Genomic DNA, 25,037 nt, shown 5'->3' on the forward strand with positions numbered 1-25,037 from the left:
CCTCATATTAATAGGCCTATTTGATATAGGCAAGGCTATTCTGAGCTATTGTGATTTGTGTAGTAGGGCTATGTATTGACAATTATGGTTTTATATTACAGTAACCACAGGATTTGTTTAGGGCTGTCATGAAGACTGAACATCCTTCAGTATTTGATATTAATAGATATAGCCTAATTTTGAGTCACTGCTCAGTAAAAATAAAATAAAATAAAAAAAGAAAGAAAATGAACCTTGGAATAAAATCTCGTTGGACAATGAGTATCACAAACATCTACTTTCTATCTGTGCTCTATTGACATACTTTCGTTCAAATTAGACATCAGATTTTGGGAACTCTCGATTTACATTTGTGCCACCTCAAAAACACAAGCAGAGCAAAGCAGGTGAGCGAGAGAGGGCAAACTCCGGTGAAAGAACTGGGGGAATGAACTCTGAGCTGGAGGGTGCTGACAAGTGGTGAAGAGAACTAGTGGAGGGGGGTCGGAAAGGTTTGGGGGTCGTTTTTCGAACATTTAAGGAAACGAGTTTGCCTAACTTTTCCCCCCTTGTTCTCTCTCTCCTGTGGCCTCACCTCTTCCCCAAAGTTTACGCGGGCTTGACAGTTCCATTTCATCCACGACTCTCTGACGGACTACCCCAATATTTGCTCAGGCGGACAGGTTTGCCCTGGGCCCTGCCTCAAACATCCCCTGGCTGCTTCTCCCCTGGCCTCGGTTCACTCAGAGTTCAGGCCAAATTAATACTCGAAATAGGCAGGTCAGCTTGTCAGGAGCTGCGGACGGGCTTCCATCTCGCCGAGGTCACGCGCAGGTCTCTCCCTTCAGCTTGCGCCGCGAGTACCGTTCTGGGGCTTCACTTTGTCTCTCTAGAGTTTTTTGGCTGTTCACCCGTATCTTCCCTCTGCCCCGGTCAGAACCTTTGAGTTACCCATCTTTCCACCATACTGTAAATACATTTTTTTCTAAAAAAAAAGAAAAAAAAGAAAAAGAAAAAAGCAAGCCCCATAAGGACTTTCGGTTTAGGAACAATTTAGAGTCTTGGTCTTTCTCTATAGCGTGTAATAGCTGTATGTTCATGAATTACAGAAAATTGTTTTGCAGGATGTTGGAAAAACATGGGCATATATATATATATATATATATATATATATATATATATATATATATTAATTTAATAATTAATAATAATAAATAAAATATATATATATATATATATATATATATATATATATATATATATATATATATATATATATATATTTTTTTTTTTTTTTTTTTTTTTTAATTTAATAATTCATTTAATGGTTTTAAAAAAATATTGACATTTAAACACGGTTATAAAATAAAAGTTTTTAAAATGGCACGTAAATGAAAGAAATATTAGGAATTTGCATATATGTCTATTTAAAAGCATATTTGGAGTAAACTGAATATGAATTACTGACGTGTTTGACGAATTTTCTGACGTGACAATGTGAGCTCGTTTGCTTTGCATCTCTGCTCACATTAAATTATTTATGAGGGCACCCTCACAAAGATTTATTTTATTTTCAATTTTGCATGGTCTGTTTTTAATTTTAAATATTACTTTAGCTACTATAACTTTGTAACTGACTTCTGCATTTTCCAGCTACTTTCAATTGCATTTGAAAAATTACATTATTATTATTATTGTGATGATTTATTATTAATTACAATTGTTCGTGATACATTTAGTATTGATATTTTAGCTGAAACATTGCTTTTCTAAATAGCTGGGGAAAACTTTATTGTTAAAGCTTAACAATATCCGTCCTTTATAAATAAAAAAAACACATTTTATTTAATCAATTATTATTACTATTAGGCTGTTATATTAATCGTTTACGATACTAATAACCTATTCTTAAAAGTCACGTTATTATTATTATTATTATATTATTATTATTAATTAATTATTTATGTTATTTAATTGTTATGGACCCTAACATGGCTGCGTAAAGATATTACATCGCATCATTAAAAATTGCGTTAAGTTTGGTGACCGTTTGCCCTGTAGTTAAATATCGTGTAAGTCCAACTTAAAACAAAATACGTTTTTCTTCACAATCCATCAAAAGTGGAAAGGAGCGCAACCCACTCAGCAGGCCGTCAGGGTTCATGCAACTGAATGTGTTAAAAAACGCCGGTGAACTTATCATGACCCTGCGCTGACCAGACGCATACAAGAACACCCCGAAATGCCAAGAAACTATAGGATTTTGACTAAAGGTGTGTAAGTTTTGACTATCTGGATTTATAAACGCGTTAATACTAAAATTATCAGTAAAGTGGAATTATTGATAGGCCTAAGGAGAAAAAAAAATCAGTTTTCTTGTGTTAAAACAAAATGTTAAAACTTTACCTGCTTTTTTAAAAAATCAAATAAATAAATAAAACCATATTTTTAACATCCACGATAATGGGTTCTGTCCATTTCATAACCGGTGAGAACAGGATTGAGAACATCTATTCTGCTTCTTCTCAAATTCTTGGCTGAATTCAGAGCAAAAGGTTATCTGAGAGAAAAATTCCTCCCTCACGCTTGAGGAAGGCCAGAGAAAAGGCCAGCAGGCCACCAAACAGAAGCAGAGGAATCTTAACAGGTTACACAATGCTTAACACAATGCATTTGTAAAATTGCTAATTTTTATAAAATATAACTTTTAACCACGTTCATGTCACGAGCCAAATTATAGATTAATAAATTGTTGTGACGCAACTAAGTCTTGTTTAGATTCCAGTGTCAAGTGCGCGCAAACCAACAATAAATTACCTTAAAACAGATTTATGTATGTTTAGTTAATTCGAGATTTGCTTTAATCGACTAACATCTAAGAATCAGCTGTTTGTTGATATACGTATCTGAGGCAGTTTTAGGAATTTGCGTCAGTTATTATGATATTTTGCACGATCCCTCTGCCCCATTTTTCTATTCTGTCTCGTTTTTTTCGCGTGGGTATCCTATTCTAGTTAGATTAAAAGAGTAGCCCTACATCCCGTGTCTCTTTTAAACAGACGGAGTGTTGAATGAGATCTGCACAATAGCCCTGTTTACCTCATACAAACACAGCATGTTGTCACAAGATATTTATATCTCAAATGGAGATTAGAAACAGAGTACCCCTCTCTCTCTCACACACACACGCACACCATTTCTGTTCAATTAGAACTCTGTACAAGAATTGCAGTTTAGTTGTTTATTGTAATTTACAGCTGATATAAGCTATTCCTCACAAACAAACTAGAAATTTGTCTATTCATTATTGAATGAGTGTTTGGGACAGTGTATGTGTAGTCAAACAGTAACATGAGAAATCCACATACAGAGCACAAGACTGACAGGTTTGTTGGTATCCATGAGGACCCCTCATCCGGCTATTCTATTTTTTATCATCAAATTCTTTCCTATAAATAACACACACATTTCTCTATTCATTCTTTCCCTCTGCCTGTATCTGTCATCACTGTAAACTCTTCTTTAACAGACAGAAAGGAGATCAGGAGTACATGTACCTGTGTGAGTCAGCATGATTTAATTGGTTACTAAATTGGTAACTTAATGCTGAATGAGTGAGGAAACTGATGCCTGTTCAGCTCATATAACAGGCCAGAAAGATGTTTCTAAAAGAGGATGAGGTGAAGCACCTCCTAGGCCAGGGGTGTCCAAACTTGGTCCTAGAGGGCCACTGTCCTGCAGAGTTTATCTCCAACTTGCCTCAACACACCTGCCTGGAAGTTTCAAGTATGGCCAGCAAAACCTTGATTAGCTAGTTCAGGTGTGTTTAATTGGAGTTAGAGTTAAACTCTGTTGGGCAGTGGCCATTCAGTAGCAGCATTGGACCACTTAAAACACTGTCTTGCTAGAGAACAAAAAGTGACATTCAGTCACAATGAAATCATTCAAGTCACCATGAAATCAAAATGGACAATTCCTATTTTTATGGAATATTGCAGTATTTATTATAAATGATTTATCTGTACACATCATTATTTGTTTAAAGCTGCACTCCGTAACTTTTTTGGTTAAAAATTATCCAAAATCAATTTGAGCAAGTACATAACCAGCCAGTGTTCCAAATGATCTCCTTAGTATCTCCTTACCTTAGCCCGATTCACAACGGTAAGCTTGTAATAATGTTTTATAATAAAATCGGTACTGGTGGGTTTCCGCAGAAAATTCAAGCATGCAGCTGTTCGTCTTTGCGTCATTACATCTGTTTACATAAATAAGGAGTCCCAGCTAGTAGGCTAAATCACATGTGAGGATGCTGCAGGTGGCGGATCATTTTTTTTCCTCACAGCAGCTTCAATAATTGAAGTTATCATTTTGATGGTGGATTGTAATCCAGAAAGGTCCAAATGACAATCATCAGCGACAACAGGAGAGTCACCCGTAGTCAAAAGCAAAAGACTTCGGACTGCGGAGTGGCTACAGAAATTGAAATCTACAGGTAATGCTAATACACACTAAATACACATAGTCACGCAATGCTGGTGTTGTTAACATTAACAATTTGAGAACAAAGTATAACAATAATAATAATTTGCACTGCTTGACATGATCCGAGCTAAGCGATCGTTAGATTTAATCACCATTGGCAGCACGATTTATTGTAATGCTTTTATTCTCAGTTGGTCAGAACAAAAGTGGCAGATTTGTTACTTATTTGTTCAGATTTGGGCTGGGCGATATATCGCATGCGATTGTCACACGCATTTCGTCTGTAAAGCCGGTTCCCTGATTAACACTAAATCGCCATCACCTGCTTTCAAATGGAGCGGCATTTAATAGCCAGAGCCGTAGTTCACTGACAAGCTGCGCAATATCGCGTTCATTATCGAAGGCGATTCATCTGCGATAATGAACGTGATATTGCGTAGATTGTCAGTGATCTACGGCTCTGTCTATTAAATGCCGCTCCATTTGAAAGCAGGTGATGAGGATTTCGCGGCAATCAGGGAACCGGCTTTACTGATGAAATGCGCGTGATAATCGCATGCGATATATCGCCCAGCCGTAGTTCAGATGACATTTTCCGGTGAAAATTCTTATTTTGCTCATACTTCCAAGACTACAATCTGTGATTCTGAAGTACATTATCCACACCGGTGCGGTGACTGACAGCAGACATTAGATTCATCCGCGTTGAGTCGTCGTGCTGGTGCACAACCCACGAAAAGATGTTAATTCTGCAAATAACTGCAATTGCAGGTTTCAAACAGAGATGGCGACAAATAGGCAAAACTTGCGGACTGCAGCTTTAAAATTAATGTGCCCTCAAAATCTTTAATCAAAAAACTTCCCCTCCCTCTTGCAGCATCATCCCTTCTCTTCTCTGATGATGTTTACAGACGTGAGGGTGGGAAAACCTGTCACTCACACAACATCACAGCAAATAGCATACCACAACCATCCAATCAACTCCCAATGGACAAAATCAAGTCCCACTCAAAATTTTGTATTGTTTGAGAAACCGTTTCACTCGGATATATATCACAATAGGGGAGAAAAGACTATTGAAACTTCCGTTTCCTTTAATGTTTGTGCACATTCCAGTATTCTTGAGCGATTTCAAGACTCACTGAGGCCTTCCTTTCATCCAAGACATGTGCGACTCTTCAGAGCTGTCAGAAATCAGAGCAGGGGGTTCAAGAGGTGGTGGAGACTTAAGATTATTTTTGTGTGTCTCTGCACAGGTGTGTGTAGGTCCACAGATCAGAGGTCTGGATGAGATGGTGCAGACAGGACGGACACGTGGAACATTTAAACCAAACCGGAGACTGATGAGCAAGGATAGTGTCTGTGTGAGGGGGACTTCTCATTTTCAGATGCTCTGACATCCAGTATGTAGGAGTGTATTTTTGTATATGAGATAGTGATGACCTGAAGACAGGATGGAAACCCAATCTCAGACAAGACCTGGCTTCAGTCCACGTATGTGCTCTTCTTAAAATCGTGTATACATCATTACTTGTCCATCACAAAAGTTCATAGCGAGGGCACACGAACAGCCTTTGACCTTCAACCACATATACACTCACATGTAATTGCATCTTGTGCTGAACTACAGTGTAGGAGCATTTGAACGCACAAATATGTTTTTAGCACAACCAATCTAAAACCAGCTTGGTGTTTAAAAGTAATCAGAGACTCAAGGTTACACTGGCACCTCACTGTCAGCTCAACAAGACACTCCATGTGACACCAAAGGTCAAAAGTTTTTTTGCCCCTCCCTCCATCCTTATTTCACGCCTACCCCCACTGAAACGGGGCAATATTTGTTACACTGATGACAAAAGTTGTTATATATGTATGTATCACTCAAGGTGAGTGTTGAGGTCCTGGAAGTGTGAAAGATTTGATCCAGAGTACAGCTGTAGCTTTTCTAATTTAATATGATGTTTGTGTTCCTTCAATCTCTGTATTTTCAAAACTTGTATAAAAGGCACAAAATGACGATAATTATTAATACACTTGTATAGAAAGTCATTGTTTTTTCCCCCCTAGCAACTGACACTCTTAAAAATCAAGGTTCCAAAAGAGGGTTTTCATTTAGCGCCATGCCATGAGAAGCACCATTTTTGGTTCCCAAGAGAACCTTTCAGTGAACAGTTCTTAAAAGAACCATTCTTTTTCTTAGTTTAAAGAACAATTTAACAATCTGAAGAACCTTTTTCACTATAAAAGAACCTTATGGAAAGGTTCCATGGATGTTAAAAGATATCATGGAACCACTGATGCCAATAAACAACCTTTATTTTTAAGAGTGTATCCTGCTCTATATTGACAAATTGTAATTGTAATATTTTAAACCAGTGAGGTTACCATCCAAGATAAAATTGCAACTACAATTTGTTATGTTTCATTATCCAATTTTAAACATTTTTTAGACTTCACAAATCAATCAATCAAATAATCAAACTAGTTGAAAAACTATATGTACAAGTATATGATTCACTGATTTACCACCAAGATCAGTGGGATTAAATGATAATGAGACGCTTTCAAATGAATGAAAAAATTGTAAAGAGTCAAAATGTAAATAAATAAAACCAAAAATTCAGTTTTTTTTTTTTTTTTCAAATATTTTGAACATTTGGCAAATGTAAAGTGCATTATGAAAGACAGTTAAAATAAAGATGTATGTATATTAATCATTCTTCAAGTGTGGTCAAAAATTACTTAATTTAAAAAACTTAAAAAATACTTAATTAAAAATAAAACATATCCTCAAATGAAACTGCATTTCTTGTGATCTGATTCAAATTCAATGTGAAATTCAAATCAAGTTCTATATTGAACTGGACAAGCCATTTTCAGAGCAATTAAAAAAGCAAGCCAATACACCAATACACACACACACACAGACACACACACACACACGCACACACGCACAGGCACACGCACAGACACACACACGCACGCACGCACACGCACAGACACACACACACACGCACGACTGCATATCAGTTTAATTCTATATTTTTCCTTATTGTGATTATTAATCAATCAATTGTGGAATATTCATGTTTATATCACAAAGTGTCTCACTTCTTTTGCCTTGATGCTGTTCATTAGACTTCTCTCTCTTCCTCTCTCCTTCATCATCTTCTTCCTGAATGTGCCTGTATTATCCTACTGGAAGTGTGAGGAACTGAAGCTCTCCATTAAAGCTCTTGCCTGGATGACAGGAAAGGGAGGGGTTACCCACACATACTCATTCTTTCTCTTCATGAGCTAATCAGGTAAAATCTAATTTAGTTTGGGAAAATCAGGGCATTAAAAATTTACACAAAGAAAGGAAGAAAAAGAGAAAGCAAGAAAGATGGATTAAAATTCAGAATATTTTCTACATCTCATTTGTACATATGCATGTGCCGCTTTAGATTTCACATGCTGTGATGTTCTTGGCAGTCGGCCTGCTGTGTCTGGGGTTCACTGCAGCAGAGTGAAACCAGGTTAATGTCACTCTGGGATCGGCTCATATGGTCTGAGGGAGGTTCCAGTTGAGAGCTCAGATTTACTTTCGTCTCCCACAGCCTGGATCTCAATGACAGCTAACCTCTGACTGAACTCTTCCTCTCTCCACACACACACACACACACACACACACACACACACACACACACACACACACACACACACACACACACACACACACACACACACACACACACACACACACACACACACACACACACTTCCCTTCCTCACTGCACTGACATTATCCAGCTATAATATGCAGACATTATAATATTCATGGCTAGAAATACACAGTTGTCATGTCTGAAACATTTCAGAGAGCAGTTAGAAGTTTAGAATATCTCAAATAATCAACAAAGATTTGGGTAAAAGTGCATCACATACACAAACCTTATATTTCTTTCCTGTAAGCTTTTAAAGATTCTAACACATTAGTCTCACGATCAGACTGAGGGACCACACAGTGTCCGTTCAATTCAAAATGCCAGGCTCTAATCTGATTGGCTGGCTTTACGCAACTTCCTGTGGGCACAGTTTTTTAATCAGTCCATATAAAACCAAGTCATCTTTAGAAGGTCTTGGGTTGATGCGATGAGCACCTTCGAAGAACAACTAATCATTGGATTTGCCAAAGTTTGCCTGGACATCTTTAAATCAAATATTTGAAAGATACCAAGATTTGTTTGAGTCACCAGAAGCATTTGTTTCTGACTTTGCAATTAAAAGATTTCCCCCCATGTCAGTATATATGTAGATATGAAAACACATGAGGTTAATAATGAATAATTATTAATAATTATTATTAACTTTTAATTTGTTTATTTATTATTATTTTTACATTATTTAATGTATACACGTAAATTTACATTATATATTTATAAACTATATTTCAGATTTAGCTGCCCTTAAAGGATTAGTTCACTTTCAAATAAAAATTTCCTGATAATTTACTCATGTCATCCAAGATGTTCATGTCTTTCTTTCTTCAGTTGAAAAGAAATGAAGGTTTTTGATTAAAACATTCCAGGATTATTCTCCTTATAGTGGACTTCAATGGCCTCAAGATGGTTGAAGGTCAAAATTACAGTTTCAGTGCAGCTTCAAAGAGCTTTAAACGATACCAGACGAGGAATAAGGGTCTTATCTAGCGAAACGATCGGTCATTTTTGAAAAAAAAAATACAAATATGCTTTATAAACACAAATGAACACCTTGAATGTGCTTCCGCTTTCCGTATTCTTTAAAAAGCTCATGCTGTATGTACCACGCCTTCCCTATTCAACTTTTGAAAAAAAATTTAACTGGCGCCGAGCTCGTTCCGTAAGTTGAATATGGAAGGCGTAGGACATACAGCATAAGCTTTTTGAAGAATACGGAAAGCGGAAGCATGTGCAAGGCAATCATTTGTATTTTTTTACAAGCTGAACTGAAACTGTAATTTTGACCTTCAACCATCTGGAGGCCATTGAAGTCCACTATAAGGAGAATAATCCTGGAATGTTTTCATCAAAAACCTTCATTTCTTTTCGACTGAAGAAAGAAAGACATGAACATCTTGGATGACATGGGGGCGAGTAAATTATCAGGAAAATTTTATTTGAAAGTGGACTAATCCTTTAAACAGCACATAAAAACAAAACAAACATGGTCAGACATGCCAGTCTGAGAGTCTCTTCCTGTCTAAGTGGGTGGTTCTTGGCCAGAATAAGCTTCTTGGAATAGTCAGAAGTCTGGCTGTGCAAGACTTCTAAACCATATTGTGGTATGGCCCTTATCTGAAATATGTGGCTTCTTTTCTTGTGTTTGGCCCTCTACCAGCTCCCCTAATGAACCCTGACACAGAGCTCCATCCTGAGGCCTTCACCATTCCCTGCCTCAGCAGTGTCCAGCCCACACAGTTCACTCAGGTGAGCCCCATGGTGCAGCTCTGCCTTGGGGACACACATGCCACCATTAATCAACAGGAGAGCCCAGGGCAGACACAGACTACACTGGCTCAAAGCCCACACACACACTGGAGATACATGCAACACCTCTATACTCGCACACACACACACACACACACACACACACACACACACACACACACACACACACACACACACACACACACACACACACACACACACACACACACACAGATTTCAGAATTCTGTCATCATTTACTCGCTTTCATGTCATTTCAAACCTGTTCACAGAAGAAAAAAATTATTAAAATAATAAAACATTTATTCATCTCAATTAAACTGTTACCAGGGTTTTACTGTATTTGGATGCATCAGGCACTAAAACTGCTTGACAAAGTGAATTACAGTGAATACAGTAATGGGCAGCTTCATCTCTATACTGGCGTGATGAATCCGATCTTCAAGCAAAAGGAAGTGGATGAAATATTTGAATGCTACCAATCCACAATCTGATTTCTGACCTGTGATGCAGCCTGAATCATAATCACACCATGTTCATTCAATGCCCATGTTCAAAATTCATTTTTTCTCCATTCTGTCACCTGATGTAGTTTTGGTTCCTTGCCACTGCCGCCTCTGGCTTGCTTAGTTGGGGACACTTTATATTCAACGATATTATTGATTTGACTGCACTGGCACTATTGGATGAGCTGAGCTGGACGGTGACATCACTGTTTTCTGCACAACTGCTTTATAGATTAAATGAACTATTTTAATAATTAATGATCTTTACAACAGAACTGAATCAGCACTGAACTGACTTCAGCTCAACAATGATACTCTTTTCTTTTAGAGCTGCTGTATAGCCAGAATTCTCTGTAATTCTGTTTGCATCACTTAATCATTTTAGAAAGGTGACTTTACCTGAAATAATGAATTAATCAATGTCAAATACTGAATTGTCATCACATGATGTACTAAATTCCTAAAAGACTATTCTCTTTGTCATCCAGTAATACAAAGTGCATATATGCACAGTATACAGTTGACCATTTACCACTGAATCTTGACAGAAGGATTGATCAGGATTTAGAAAGAATTACAATTAGTGTCAATATGAATGAAACAGCCTATATAAAAAGTTTCATCATGATATTGCATGAGATATTGCCAATAGTTGGATGGCTGCAGTTATGTGAACCTTAATAGATAAACAGAGAGACAACACAATACAGTACTGTATAGTAGACAGATGTCATGTTCAGTATCCTCCCACATACGAAATATAAATCTATAGATAATGATTGGCTGCTGGTTTTCCTCGAGAGAGAGAAAGAGAGAGCGAGAGCGAGAGATTCATCAGCCTCACGAAGGCCGAGGCCTGTGCAGCAGCCGCTGGGTTAATCAAAATGATCTGTGATCCAAATAATTTGTCCAGCGGGCCGATCAAAAACACGCAAATCAAACACGCTCACGTAAACACCCACCACTTTGATAGCACATTCAAAGACAAATAAACAAATAAATCAGCAAATGTATCCACATATGCATAATTACACACACCCTTTCATACGAGTGGGCAGCACCTGGGTTTGCCCTTGTCCGTGTGAAGCACTTAGGCTGTGTTCCCAGCCGAAGACAGATGGACTAATTACAGCATGTTATACTCGAACAAACTAACCACACATGCCACAGAGGACTTTGTTTAAAGGATCCCTCATAAACGTAATTTATAAATGTACGTACATGGCGTCAAACACAGATACTCTTGATTGTATGTGAATTTATGTGTGTGAGTGTATGTGTCTGCGCAATGGCTGGTTTCCAGATGTTGCTTGGTGAGAGACTGGCCCATCTGCCAACAGGAGGTGAAGCGGTCTAACACTCATCTCCAGCTGGAATCAGAGTCAGATATTCAAAGAGAGAGAGAGAGTGACAGAGAGCAAGGCTGACAGGAAAAGAGAGAGAGAGAGATGGAAGGAGAAGCTCTTGCTACAACAAAAGATGGTTGATTCATTATGCAAAACAGACCTTTCTAACTCATCAACAGCTACTAATTTTGAGTTTTGCAATTTGCTGTACAAAATGATTCATGCATTTTAGGAAAAACTTTTCATGAGAGAATAAAGTCATGACAAAAGAAAAGAAATGAGAAACTCTTTTCCTTTTAACTTCTTCAAATTTGTACTCAAGCACCATCTCATCGTCATCTCAAAACTGACAATTCTTCTTCTTCTTCTTCTTCTTTTTTAATGGAATATTGCAGTGCTTATTAAATTATTCATCCGCACACATCATTTTTTTTATTTTTTTTTTAAATTCATGTGCCCTTATAATCTTTAATCAAAATAACTTCCCTTCCAACCCGATCTCATGGCAATTCGTATGTATTTTACAAGGTGGCTAATTCGTACGAATTTATACGTTTTTTGCTAAATCATACGTATTTTCGTACGTATATTCAAATTCGTATGAATTTATACGAATGACCTACCCCAAATCCGCCCCTAAACCTACTCGTCACTGGGGTTTAGACAAATTGTACGAATTCGTACGAGTGAGGTCGTATGAATTCATACAAATTAGCCACCTCGTAAAATACGTACGAATTGGTCGTGAGATAGCGTTGTCCCTTCCCTCTTGCAGTGACAGCTCTTCTCTTCTCTGATGACATGTTTTTTGGCATGAGGGCAGGGCAACCTGTCACTCACATGACATCATAATAGCAAACAACAACAAAATCACATCCCCGCCCTATATATATATATATATATATATATTTTTTTTTTTTCCCCAAGAAGCCATCTTACTCAGACAGTACTGTGCAAAAGTCTTAGGCACATCAGTATTTTCACCCCCCAAAAAAGGTTTTAAGCCAGTTATTTATATCTTTTGCTGCAGTGTGTCAATAGGAAATATCCGTTCACATTTCCAAACATTCATTATGCCATTAATTGTAATAATCCAGTGAGATTTTTGAATACACAATAAGACTGATAACAGCCGGTGCTCCACATGGAGATCAGAGCTCACCATCATCAAATCCGTCTGTGATTACATGAAGAAACAGATGAAACTGAGGCAAACTAAATCCAGAAGAGCTGTGGCCGTGTCTCCAAGAGATTTTAAGAAACCTGCCTCCAAAGCTACCTGAAAAATGATGCCCAAGTGTACCTGGACAAGAACTGTTTTAAATGCAAAGGGTGGTCACACAAAATATTGTTTTGATTTAGTTATTATAAGTTCATTGATAAATAAAATCTATTTATAACAGTATTTTTTAAAAACATCCTCACTTTACAGCATTTTTACACAAGTGCCTAAAACTCTTCACAGTACTGTATCTTTGAAGGCAGGTTTCTTCAAGCATCTTAGAGACACGGCAACAGTTCTCCTGGATTTGGTTTGTCTCAGTTTCATCTGTTTCTTCATGTAATCACAGACGGATTCGATGATGGTGAGATCAGATCACTGTGTGAAGCACCGGCTGTTGTCAGGCTCCTTGTGGATTCAAAAATCTCACTGGATTATTACAATTAATGGCAAAATGAATGTTTGGAAATGTGAACGTATATTTCCTATTGACACACTACAGCAAAAGATATAAATAACTGGCTTAAAACCTTTTTTGGGGGGGTGAAAATACTGACGTGCCTAAGACTTTTGCAAAGTACTGTACATATAAAGAAGAAAAGACTATAGCAACTTCGGTTTCTTGGTGAGTTTAAACCGACTATGAAAATCACATTTCATTCAGTTATCGACATCAATAAATGCTGAAGTGGCAAAGAAGATGTAAGCCTCCAAAATTTGAAGCGCACAGCATGTGTAAAGACCCGTTCACACCAACAACAATAACTATATTGATAAAAAAAAACATCCTAAATGTAAAAGAACAGCAGAGGCCATACCACAACTACGAAAATAATGGCACAGTGGAACAATCACTATCAAAAAATGTTTTCCAGCTGATGAACATAAAAACATTGACAGCCAATCAGAATCAGTACTGCTTTAAAGAGCTCAATCATTTAAAGAGACAGATCACAAATCTGCAGCGTACACTGTAAAAAATGACCGTGATTTTAACAGTAAAAGGCTGTAAAAATGCTGCGGTGAAAAACTGTCAATTGGTTTACAGAAAGTTTCCGTACTATATACGGTGAATAACTGTAATAGATCTAACGGTACATTTAATGTAATTTTAAGGTAAAATACCGTTAAATTCACAGTTTTTGGAAGTGAAAAATAACAATTCATTGTAAAATTTACAGTGAAAAACCGTAAATTGACATTCCCACAATTCCCTGCGTGACACTTCACATTTGATATATTTTTGTTGAAATAACTCTGTTTCTTCTTAGTTGTCCTCATTTTTTTCTAATCAGTTATGTACATTAGGGTTTTATGTTACATCTAATGTTGTTACATTAATGTTTATTGCATTTTTTAAATTTCATGCATGTTACCATGATGGTGTTTAGTGTGTGTGTGAATGACACTGTGTGCACCTTCTATATGTTAGTGTTGTCCTTCTCAGCTTGTGGAAAAGCTGCTTGTGATGAACTTTGATTCATCATGTGACTCTCATCACCACTGTGTTTGGTGACTGTCAGTGTATTATAAAGATACAAAACAGATATTAGTACTTCATTAGGTTGGTATATTAACATTATATCAGTTAATGAAATACGTTATTTTACCGTAAATTTAACAGAGTTTTTTTTACGTTGCTACTGTATTTTTTACGGTAAAGTTCTGGCAACCACAGCTGCCGGTGTTTTACCGTAAATTTTACTGGGATTTTTTTTACAGTGTACACTTATAATAATCAGAATGTTATCATGCATTGTGGTGTGAACGCTAATATAGTTTTCATTAAAGTTATCATTATAGTTTTTGTTCTTGGTGTGAACAGGCATTTTGGGGACAGTCAACAGTCTCTTTGGTCTTTGTTGCTTTACATCCTTGACAGATTGGAGATCTAAAGGAGGGCACAAAACAACAAAACGGCAGCTCGATTTTGAGAAGACTGATTGAGCAAATGGGTGAATAGGATGCGGTCCCTTTTGGATGGGGGTTTTAGGCGCTACACTGCTGTACGGGACAGGTTGTGTCCAGGGGGTGCGGTTGGGAAGGGGGAGAAGTGGACAGGTCTCGGGCCTTTGTGAGTGTGTGTTTCCATGGTGGACAAGCCCCAGGCCAGGGGGACTGCCCTCTGTCCCCCTCCCAGGCCCCTATCCTCCCTGTCAGCTGTGAGTTATTGATGGGACAGGTTGGCAATGGCGATCCCCCTCCCTTCATGGGGCCCATGAATACCACACAGCTGGATGGGGACTGTTCGGGATAGAGTGAGTGCGGATGGTGAATGTGTGGAAATTGCGATTCGGTACAATACGCTCCTTATGCGCGAGTTTGAGAGACTGTAATGTGTGATGTGTGCGACTAGGTGTGTTAAAGGATATGATGTATTTTGGTGTGTTGTGACTTGTTCTTTGGAAGCCTGCAGGTGTGTAGATAAGAGTATTTCATGAATAAATGTAGGTGATATGCTTTTGTGTAGGGCAGAGAATGGGAATCTTTATCTGTCCATGTCAGGCATGGAGGCGTTAGTTAGCGACTTTTACTCTTAAAGGGATAGTTCACTTAAAAATTACGATTCTGTCACCATTTACTCAAGCTCATGTCATTTCAAACCCATAAGACTTCAAAAATCTGTTTAATCTTTGAAACGCAAATGAAGATGTTTTTAATAAATCCTGAGAAGTAACCAAGATGTAAAAGATCCAAAGAACATCTAGACCATATGTGATGTGCCCTATGTGTGTCAATCATTGTTTAGACATAAATAAAAGCCTAAATTACATCTGTTCATCATATAAATCAGGGATGTCCAAACTCTGTCCTGGAGGGCCACTGTCCTGCAGAGTTTAGCTCCAACTTGCCTCAACACACCTACCTGGAACTTTCTAGTATACCTAGTAAAACCTCGATTAGCTAGTTCAGGTGTGTTTATTTGGGTTTGGAGCTGAACTCATACAGGACACTGGCCCTCCAGGAGAAGGATTGGTCTACCCTGATATAAAGCGATCCTGTCTCTTCACCAGACTTGGATTAAACAGCTTGATCCATATAAAGTTTTCGTTACCTGGACTTTAATGGAAAGAAAGAAACCTCTCAGGTTTCATAAAAAAATCTCCATTTGTGTTTTAAAGATTAACCACAGTCTTATGGGTTTTGAAAGGGTGAGTAAATGATGACAGAATTTTTATTTTTGGGTGACCTATTCCTTTAAGACAAAAAAAAAAAAAAAAAAAATTACTGCACCTCTCATAATACTGCAGAGACAGTATCCCTACTTTAAACCGATAAAGGTATTTCAGATTTCAACGATATTATCAGTGACATCAGTGCATTCATAACCTTATATTCAGGATATTGATTCTTTTCATAAAGAGTCAAGGGCAAAAATCTCATAAAATCCTATTGCAGCCATTTCTATGTCCTGCAAGTGAAGAGGATCTGTATGACTTTGCCCCAGTTATAAGTTTTAAATGCAGAAGCAAATTCTGAATAGGTTCCTCATGTCCCAAAGACAAAACAAAAATAGTTGCACAAATGTTATGGAGAATCACAACAGCATGTGTTGATCCAAAAATAATGTGCTCACTGTCCAAAGGACTTGGTGTTCCTGCTTGAGAGTCGTAACATTTATAGTTCAAAGGTAAAGAAACATGAGATTATTGAACTGAGCTAAATAAAATCTGCCATTATCACATTTAAACCTTCCAGTGTCAGTGAGTACCACCACAAGTTTACATGAGATTAGAAATTGTGATTTTTGTTCTTCGGTTTAAATGTCAAAATATAAACAGATATGCATAAAAATCAAAATGCTGGTGTCACGCAAGATCCTAGACCCCTTCCTCATAAGATACCAATGTAGTTTTTATTGGTGCTTGATTTCTTGATTTTTTTGGTGCTTGAATTTATGTCTTTCATAACACATTCAAAACACATTGTTAGAGAAGTTAAAAACTGTCAGATTAAATATTTTCCTTTGTGTTTTCAAGTAGCCTTCAGATGCAAATGAACAGCTTAGCCTACTTAGCATATTACTAACTGCTTAAACGCTGTTAGTAGGCCTAGGGTGGTTTGTGCTATTGTTTTTCTTTTTTCTTTTTTTTTTCTCTGTAAATATATTTCGGGGGAGAATTATTCCTAAAATTTTTTATCCTGTTAAAACTGAAAATGCTTAAACAGATTAAACACAACAAGAACAACAAAGGCTCTTTCAATTAGTTAGAAAAAGCTATCACAATAACATGCTACATTTCTGATTGAATTTGATTGACTGTACAATAAAAGAAGGTAAGGTAAATAAGATAAGAAAAAATTGTCATTGTAAAGACCTCTAATCTACTGGTGGTTAATTATGCATGTAATTTACTATTTTGTAATTTGATGTTGTGTTGCATTTCTACTTCATGGTGCTTACTATCAGCAGACTTTCATACTGCTTACAGTAACTTTTTCACCCAGACTGGTGTTAAAAAATAGCCTGGCTCTCTTCTGCAACAGGGTTCTGCTCTCTCAGCACAACAGTTAAACAGGCAGGTCACACTTCTCTTGGCTGGCAGGTAGATCCTTCCATCCCATCCCTCGCTGTCGCTGGTGAGACCACGTGTTGGACCGGAAACCTCCCGGCCCCACAGTGGGAGTCCTGATGCGATCTGACAGAGCTGTCAGCGACCAGGTGGCGTCTCTTCCTCCCTTTTCCAAGATCTGTAGATGTCGCTGTCGCAGATACAGACTCACGGCCCCCCCGGTTTTCTATCTGCTGTGTGGAAGCATTGTAGAGTGTCTTAATTTCCCTGTGCGCTCTCGTTCGTTGTTCACAGCGTGACAGTGAAAAATGGTTCGTCAGCTCGGTTCTCTTTGCCGGGCGACGCGAGGCCAAACGACGTAACATCTGGCGACGGAGCTCTGTCTCCAGGGTTTTTTGGCACGTGCTCCTGGCTGCCGTTTCCACTCTGCCTCTCATTTTATTTTCCTCCCTCAATTTCTTCCCCTCTTCTCTTGCTGCTCTCGTTCCCTCCAGAGGTTCTTGTGAGCAACAGCAGGTCCAGGTGGACTCTTTTACCAATGAGACCCTCATTGATGTTACCTCGATGTTTCCAAGAAATGATGTCATGGATTTATACATTACTCTTGAAGCTACTATTCTGGAGTAACATTCTGGAATATTCCTGGTTCAATACACGTTTAGCTCAATCGACAGCAAATGTGGAATAAGGTTGATTCCCACAGAAATAATTTTGATTCATTCCTTGTTTTCTTAAAAAAAAAAATTCCCAATTTTCCAATTTCGGCCAATTTTCAGAGAATATAAAAGCAGAAATATTAAGCTTATAAAAGCACTTACATTAATTCTTCTGTTAAAACGTACATTATTTGAGCTGTAAAGTTCTCATAATTTTTATGTTGTCATGGTTGTAAATTTGGATGTTCACTGGGGAGGTTCAATGGGGTTCTATATAGAACGCTAAGGTTCTTGACTCAATTTTAAAGAACACTTATGCCAAAAATTTTCTATAATTCATAAAATTTAATTAAAATTAAAAATGAATTCAAAATAATTAAAGCTAAATCCATAACATGATCACATGATGGGAACTTGTAAAAGTTTCTATTGTATGTATGAAGCCCCTGACAGAACCCTCCTTTAAAGGGTTAGTTCACCCAAAAATGAAATTTCTGTCATTAATTACTCACCCTTATGTTGTTCCACACCCGTAAGATCTTCGCAACACAAATTAAGATATTTTGATGAAATCCAAGAGGTTTTTTTTATCCTCCATTGAAAGCAACGACATTTAATGTCCAGAGAAGTAGTAAAAACATCGTTAAAATAGTCCATGTGACTACAGTGGTAAAACCTTAATTATATGAAGTGACGAGAATACTTTTTGTGTGCAAAAACAAAACAAAAATAACGACTTCAACAAATTCATCTCTCCCCTGTTGTTCTGCTATGCTATTTTGGTTGCAGTGCTTCCAGGTTCTACGTCTGAACGCCGGCTCAGTATTGGCCGAAGCTGGTCACGTAAGCAGCACAAGGAATGCGTGTGATGCTGATGCAGGAGCCGGCCAATAATGAGCCGCCGTTTGGATGTAAACACAGAAATGCAGCACTGCGTCAACTGTGTAACAGACTGACAGGGAAGAGAAAAAAAAATCGGTGTCGTTTTTTGTTTTGTTTTTGCGCACAAAAAGTATTCTCGTCGCTTCATAACATTAAGGTTGAACCACTGTAGTCTTTTCTGGACATTGAATATGGTCATTTTATTGCTTTCAATGGAGGATAAAAAAAACCCCTCTCAGATTTCATCAAAATATCTTAATTTGTGTTGCGAAGATGAACGAAGGTCTTGCAGGCTTGGAACAACATGAGGGTGAGTAAATATTGACTGAAATTTCATTTTTGGGTGAACTAACCCTTTAAGGCTCTATATAGAACCATTTCTTCTAAGAGTGTAACAGAAAAGGTTAGTATTTTTTTTTCACTCTAAAATCATGTTACCATGCATATTGTTTACATCTTGGTTATACTATTGAAAAAGTGATTATATTAACGCTTGCAGACTGGCCTCATTCACTTCTATTTTAAGTGTGTCACTGTTACTCAGGTGTGAAATGACAAGGTGAAAGAATTTTTGTGGTTATCAACATTTTGCTGCAAGTGTTGTTGATTGAACTTAATGTCACCACGAACCAAAAGTTGCAACCGACTTTACTTTAGCATAGACATTATGCGCCAGAGAAACAACCCAGTCAGCAAATTTCCTCTGGCATAGATTTGGCCCAGCTGAAGTGTGGCCCAGATTAGTTTGCCATAACTCCACTCATAGTAAGCCAAATAATAAAAACAAATGTGGCCCATATGTGAACCTTATATGTAATTCTTGTATGGTTGAGTTGTGTAAAGGGCTGACAGCCCTTATGTGGCCCACATGTGACTGACAGACCAAAAGCCATAAGCGAGTAGCCATCTTGAGAATTTTGTGTTTGAACTTCCGTGTTTGCGGTAGCTCTGTATATTTCTGTGGCATCGCTTTCGAAGAGTAATTAGCTGGTGAGTTAACTAAGTTATCATGAGCATTGTAATGTTTGAAGCGGATGTCATAACAAATGTCAGTAGACCGGGAAGATTTTAAAATGGTTAATTCATAAAGCCGTAAAATCTTACCTTCATGCTGTGGAAACATAAACCGGAAGAACAGCGGTGCTGAAAAGGTGTGGGGCTACATAAGGTCTATTGTGACGTATTTTCTGAGTGAAATGTAATATTGAATGAGAAAATTGAAGGCGTGGCTTTTTTGTTCCCCACTGGGAATTGATTGGATCTAGAAAAGTGGGCGTTCCATTAAGCTCGCTGTCAAAGCTCGCAGTAGACTGACAGTTGGAGGGGATGTTATACCCAAGCCGTCAAACTGACGTCATCAGAGAAGGAAGGCCATTCTAGAGGGGAAGTACATTTTCAGACTTTTATTTTTTAAAAAAATTTTTTTTTTGGGAATCAACTCGCATGGATGAATTTTTCACCATAGTAATTTTCACTAACAAAGTAAATAGGGTAAATATTGAACCTGGAATATTCATCTACTACTCGGTAACTGTAAATTGCACAAAATTAACATTTAATCTTTAAAAAATGGAGATATTTGACAAAGAACAGAGCAAATGCCCACATCTCAGTTAAAGAGCCCACACATCCTGTGGTTTCCAGAGTGCCTTCTATAATTCATTAACTGATACCCAATCACACAACATTTCACCGTGCTGAACGTTAGCTCTTTTCTTGCCTGTGGAGAGAGTTTGGCAGCACGCCTCATTCCACCACAGTGCATTCCTAGGTGATAAATCAGCATATGCCACACCAATAAAACAAACCCTCAAGATCATAGTCATAGTTTGCTGCTTCTTAAGAAACCTGATATCAAATCTGAATGGCATCTATTGCTTGTTTTTGATCAGTATCTCATAGAAAAACAATCATTCTAAAAGCATTAAAAAACATTCATAGTCCTAGTGACAACAAATCATCATTTACACAATCTCAGAGATGATCTACACAGTAAAAAAATATATACATGATTTGTTATCACAACATTTTTTCTTCTGTCAAATCAACTTAGAAAATTAATGTGGTTCAGATAACATAATATTTTGAGTTTCTATTTATTAAAAGAACAGTGTATGCTTCATTCACACATATTGCTAATGCACCTGATATTGCTGATATCATACACTAATCTAAAAACCACAGCTCTGGTTCCAACAAATATTTGAGTGTAAACATAAAAAAATTAATTTCAAAACTTCTATAAAGCCAAAAAGACTCAACGGCCTAAAAAGAAGCTTTAGATTTATATAAAAACAAACATAACTGTATGCCATGTTCCCTGTGCAGCTTCTATGTCAAATTGATCAGCATAAGATTTTTTTTTTCTATGCCCATAACCTTAAATGACTGTTCAAATGGCATTTTGATTATTCTTAATCTAGACACAAGCCATGTTTCTCAATTAACATTGCTTGAAGAAATAATGCAACAACCATCAAAAAAGCTCAAAAGTTAAGGTTCTACTTACAGAAGTAGATGCTTTAAAAAAATATTTATTTTGCCTGACTCTGCAGGTGTTACAAACAAAAGAAAGAATGCTGAATCGCAACAGCGGTTGTCAATACAACTATGTCACAACACATACAGTAGCAGAGATTAAAACGATTTTAAACTCGTTGCCTGGCAATACAAAACAGTGCTAGCTGTACAAAAAAAAAACAAGAAAAAAAAAAACACATCATAGGCTGAACATAATGTGTGCAGAGTTTAAGGAAATAAAGTATTTTACAACTCATAAATAAATATCTGTACCGTGTGTAAGCTCATCATTTTCATGACATGAATTATAGCGGCATTAACTCATTGATACTGAAACCAAACCCTGCCATCAATCTTTCAAAACACCAATTTTAATTTAGCACGAACCGACAGCTACTAACTTTCTTGCTCTGCAATTTGGTGATTGCTGCAGCCAGATTGAGAGTGTCATCGAGGCATTAAATAATAAAAGTAGTATGGTCACTCAAAGGAAGCTACTACTTAAATGCACACTAAAACATTTATCCACGAGACCCCCGACTTGTTTTCAGCCGTCTGTCGTAATATATGAATCTAATTTATATTCAATACGGAGAGTTTATTTCAGACCTGCATTCTTCTTCCGAGAAGCCTTATGGGCCTCGGTCATACTTCAAGGAGGATATAAATGTCAGATCATGTACTGTGATCTCGAATGATCCAAATATTGTTAGGAAATCCCTCTTGATTCAAGCATTGAATAGAGTGCTGGAGTGATTCATGTCTGTTTTGAGTGGAGAGGGCTATAATCGTAAAGCGAGGAGATTATTTTAAGAGGCAGCCGGCAGAAGGTACAGACAAGTCTGAGCTTGCTCACTGACTGAGAAACTGGCTGTAATAGCATAGTATTTATGATCTCAGGCCAAGGGGCTCTGTTATACAGTGTTTTTTATGAACTCACTACTTGTAAGGCAGTAAAAAAGCAGGATCATTAAAGCAGTGTACATTTGTAATTACAATATGGCTTTCCATTGGTCTTTTTTTTTTTGCATTAATTTCTATTAATTAAATTTATTTGTTTACCAATTTCTTTTTTATTTATTTATAGATAGTTATGCACTTTTTGTTCCCTTAATTAGCTTGTACTTGTAGTACACTGTAGCCTGGGGGTTTTCACACTTTTTGATGCAAAGGTCCCCCAAATATGGTGAATTCATTGGAAGGAATATATAGGTCTATATACAGTTGCTTGAAAAAAAGCAACTATATATTTTTGTGAAAAAATAAATTTTTAAAGTGTGTGAAGACAAATCGATTATTCCTAAATTAAAGGTGCCATCAAACATTTTTTTACAAGATGTAATATAAGTCTAAGGTGTCCCCTGAATGTGTCTGTGAAGTTGCAGCTCAAAATACCCCATAGATTTTTTTTTTAATTATTTTTTTTTTAACTGCCTATTTTGAGGCATAATTAGAAATGCGCCAATTCAGGCTGCGGCCCCTTTAATTGCTCGCACTCTCCGCCCCCTCCTGAGCTCTCGACTCTATCATTGCATAAACAAAGTTCACACAGCTAATATAACCCTCAAAATGGATCTTTACAAAGTGTTTGTCATGCAGCATGTCTAATTGCGTAAGTAGTGTTTATTTGGATGTTTACATTTGATTCTGAATGAGTTTGATGGTGCTCCGTGACTAAAGCTAACGTTACACACTGTTGGAGAGATTTATAAAGAATGAAGTTGTGTTTATAATTTATACAGACTGCAAGTGTTCAATAATGAAAATAGTGACGGCTCTTGTCTCCGTGAATACAGTAAGAAACGATGGTAACTTTAACCACATTTAACAGTACATTAGCAACATGCTAACGAAACATTTAGAAAGACAATTTACAAATATCACTAAAAATATCATGTTATCATGGATCATGTCAGTTATTATCGCTCCATCTGCCATTTTTCGCTGTTGTTCTTGCTTGCTTACCTAGTCTGATGATTCGGCTGTGCAGATCCAGACGTTAATTCTGGCTGCCCTTGTCTAATGCCTTTTATAATGTTGGGAACATGGGCTGGCATATGCAAATATTGGGGGTGTACATATTAATGATCCCGACTGTTACGTAACAGTCGGTGTTATGTTGAGATTCGCCTGTTCTTCGGAGGTCTTTTAAACAAATGAGATTTATATAAGAAGGAGGAAACAATGGAGTTTGAGACTCACTGTATGTCATTTCCATGTACTGAACTCTTGTTATTCAACTATGCCGAGGTAAATTCAATTTTCAATTCGATGGCACCTTTAAATGCATTTATATTGTCACTGTAAGTAAGCCATCTAGAAATATTTATGTAGTTACATATTTTTACAGCCGGCTAATCTAGAAATATTAGTATATATAAATTATTTTTTATTAATAAAGTATATTGTTTTAATAATAAACTATTTAAATATTATTTATGTAATTATATTATTTATGTATAATATGTATAATATATTTGATGAACACGTTACCTTTGAAAGTCCTAAAAATTTCATTTAGTAAAATATTTATTTTTTTCTTTCTTTTCTTTTTTTTTTTTTCATCCCATGGTGCAGCTATCTTAAAAAAGTATCTTGATTGTTGTTTATCTTCTGAATCTGGCAAGCCACAGATCCAAAGTAGCTTCTCCAACACTGAATCCTGGCAATAGAAAGCTTTGGGAAAATGACCCAATTTACAGACCCATTAATTCATGCCGAATGCTACTGTATGTGAAAGAGAGACAATGGCAATGTTTTATTGAGCAGAAGCCAGATGAGCCTGGGAGATTAAACGCAGCGTTGATTTCAAAACCGCCTCACAAATCCTTATTTTACGAGCTCTCTTCCACAGCACACTGGGATTTTGGAGCGGCACGGTACTCCTGTGTGTGTCGTATTTATCCCTGTACGTTTTATAATGCCGGCTCTCGTTGTGGAAGGAAGATCGACCGAGAAAGAGGATAAATCTTATTTGTGGTCTCCTTTCAGCAGTGTGCTCTTCTAAGTCAGCAGCTGACGGTTTTACAAGGGTTTTGACGGGTGTGAGACTGAGTTTTCTTAGCCTGTGAACGTTTCACTTTTTACAAGGTTGCGCTGTGTGGAGGTGATTGTTCCTCTGAGACCCTGACGCTCAAAGAGAGGTAACACGGTAACACTTTGAAAGCGTCTCACAGGAGGAATCCAGAGTAGTAAAACCTACATTTACACAGAAACGCCTGATCCAAAGGCCCTCGTTTATTAGGACTACACCACAATGTTAATATGTTTAGGCACAACACACACACACTTTAAACAGTGTCCTACTGCTACAGAGGAACATGGGGAGGCCTGGAGAGGAGAGAACATGCCGGGTGGCCCATGTCAAACTCCCTCCTCTTGGGCCACAGATTCTTCTCTGTTAAGACATAGAGTTGGACCTTTAGACCTTTGTGCTCAGTAATATTAAACCACTGTGT

At 37.3% G+C, this 25,037-nt stretch overlaps 1 long non-coding RNA gene across 4 annotated transcripts in view; it reads right to left on the reverse strand.

Moving 5' to 3' along the window:
* The window catches only part of LOC125273243, a 284,955-nt gene that overhangs the window by 70,896 nt on the left and 189,022 nt on the right, over nt 1-25,037 (reverse strand). For 2 of the 4 annotated variants that reach the window (XR_007186030.1, XR_007186032.1), the window contains exon 4: nt 5,057-7,704. The exons of 1 other annotated variant lie outside the window; for it this stretch is intronic. This is a non-coding gene — a long non-coding RNA (uncharacterized LOC125273243). Of the gene's footprint in view, nt 1-5,056; nt 7,705-25,037 lie in introns of those variants that run through there. One more of the 4 variants, XR_007186028.1, reaches the window with a different exon arrangement.

Source organism: Megalobrama amblycephala, linkage group LG1, assembly GCF_018812025.1.
Source record: "Megalobrama amblycephala isolate DHTTF-2021 linkage group LG1, ASM1881202v1, whole genome shotgun sequence".
In the NCBI taxonomy this organism is placed as follows: Eukaryota; Metazoa; Chordata; class Actinopteri; order Cypriniformes; family Xenocyprididae; genus Megalobrama; species Megalobrama amblycephala.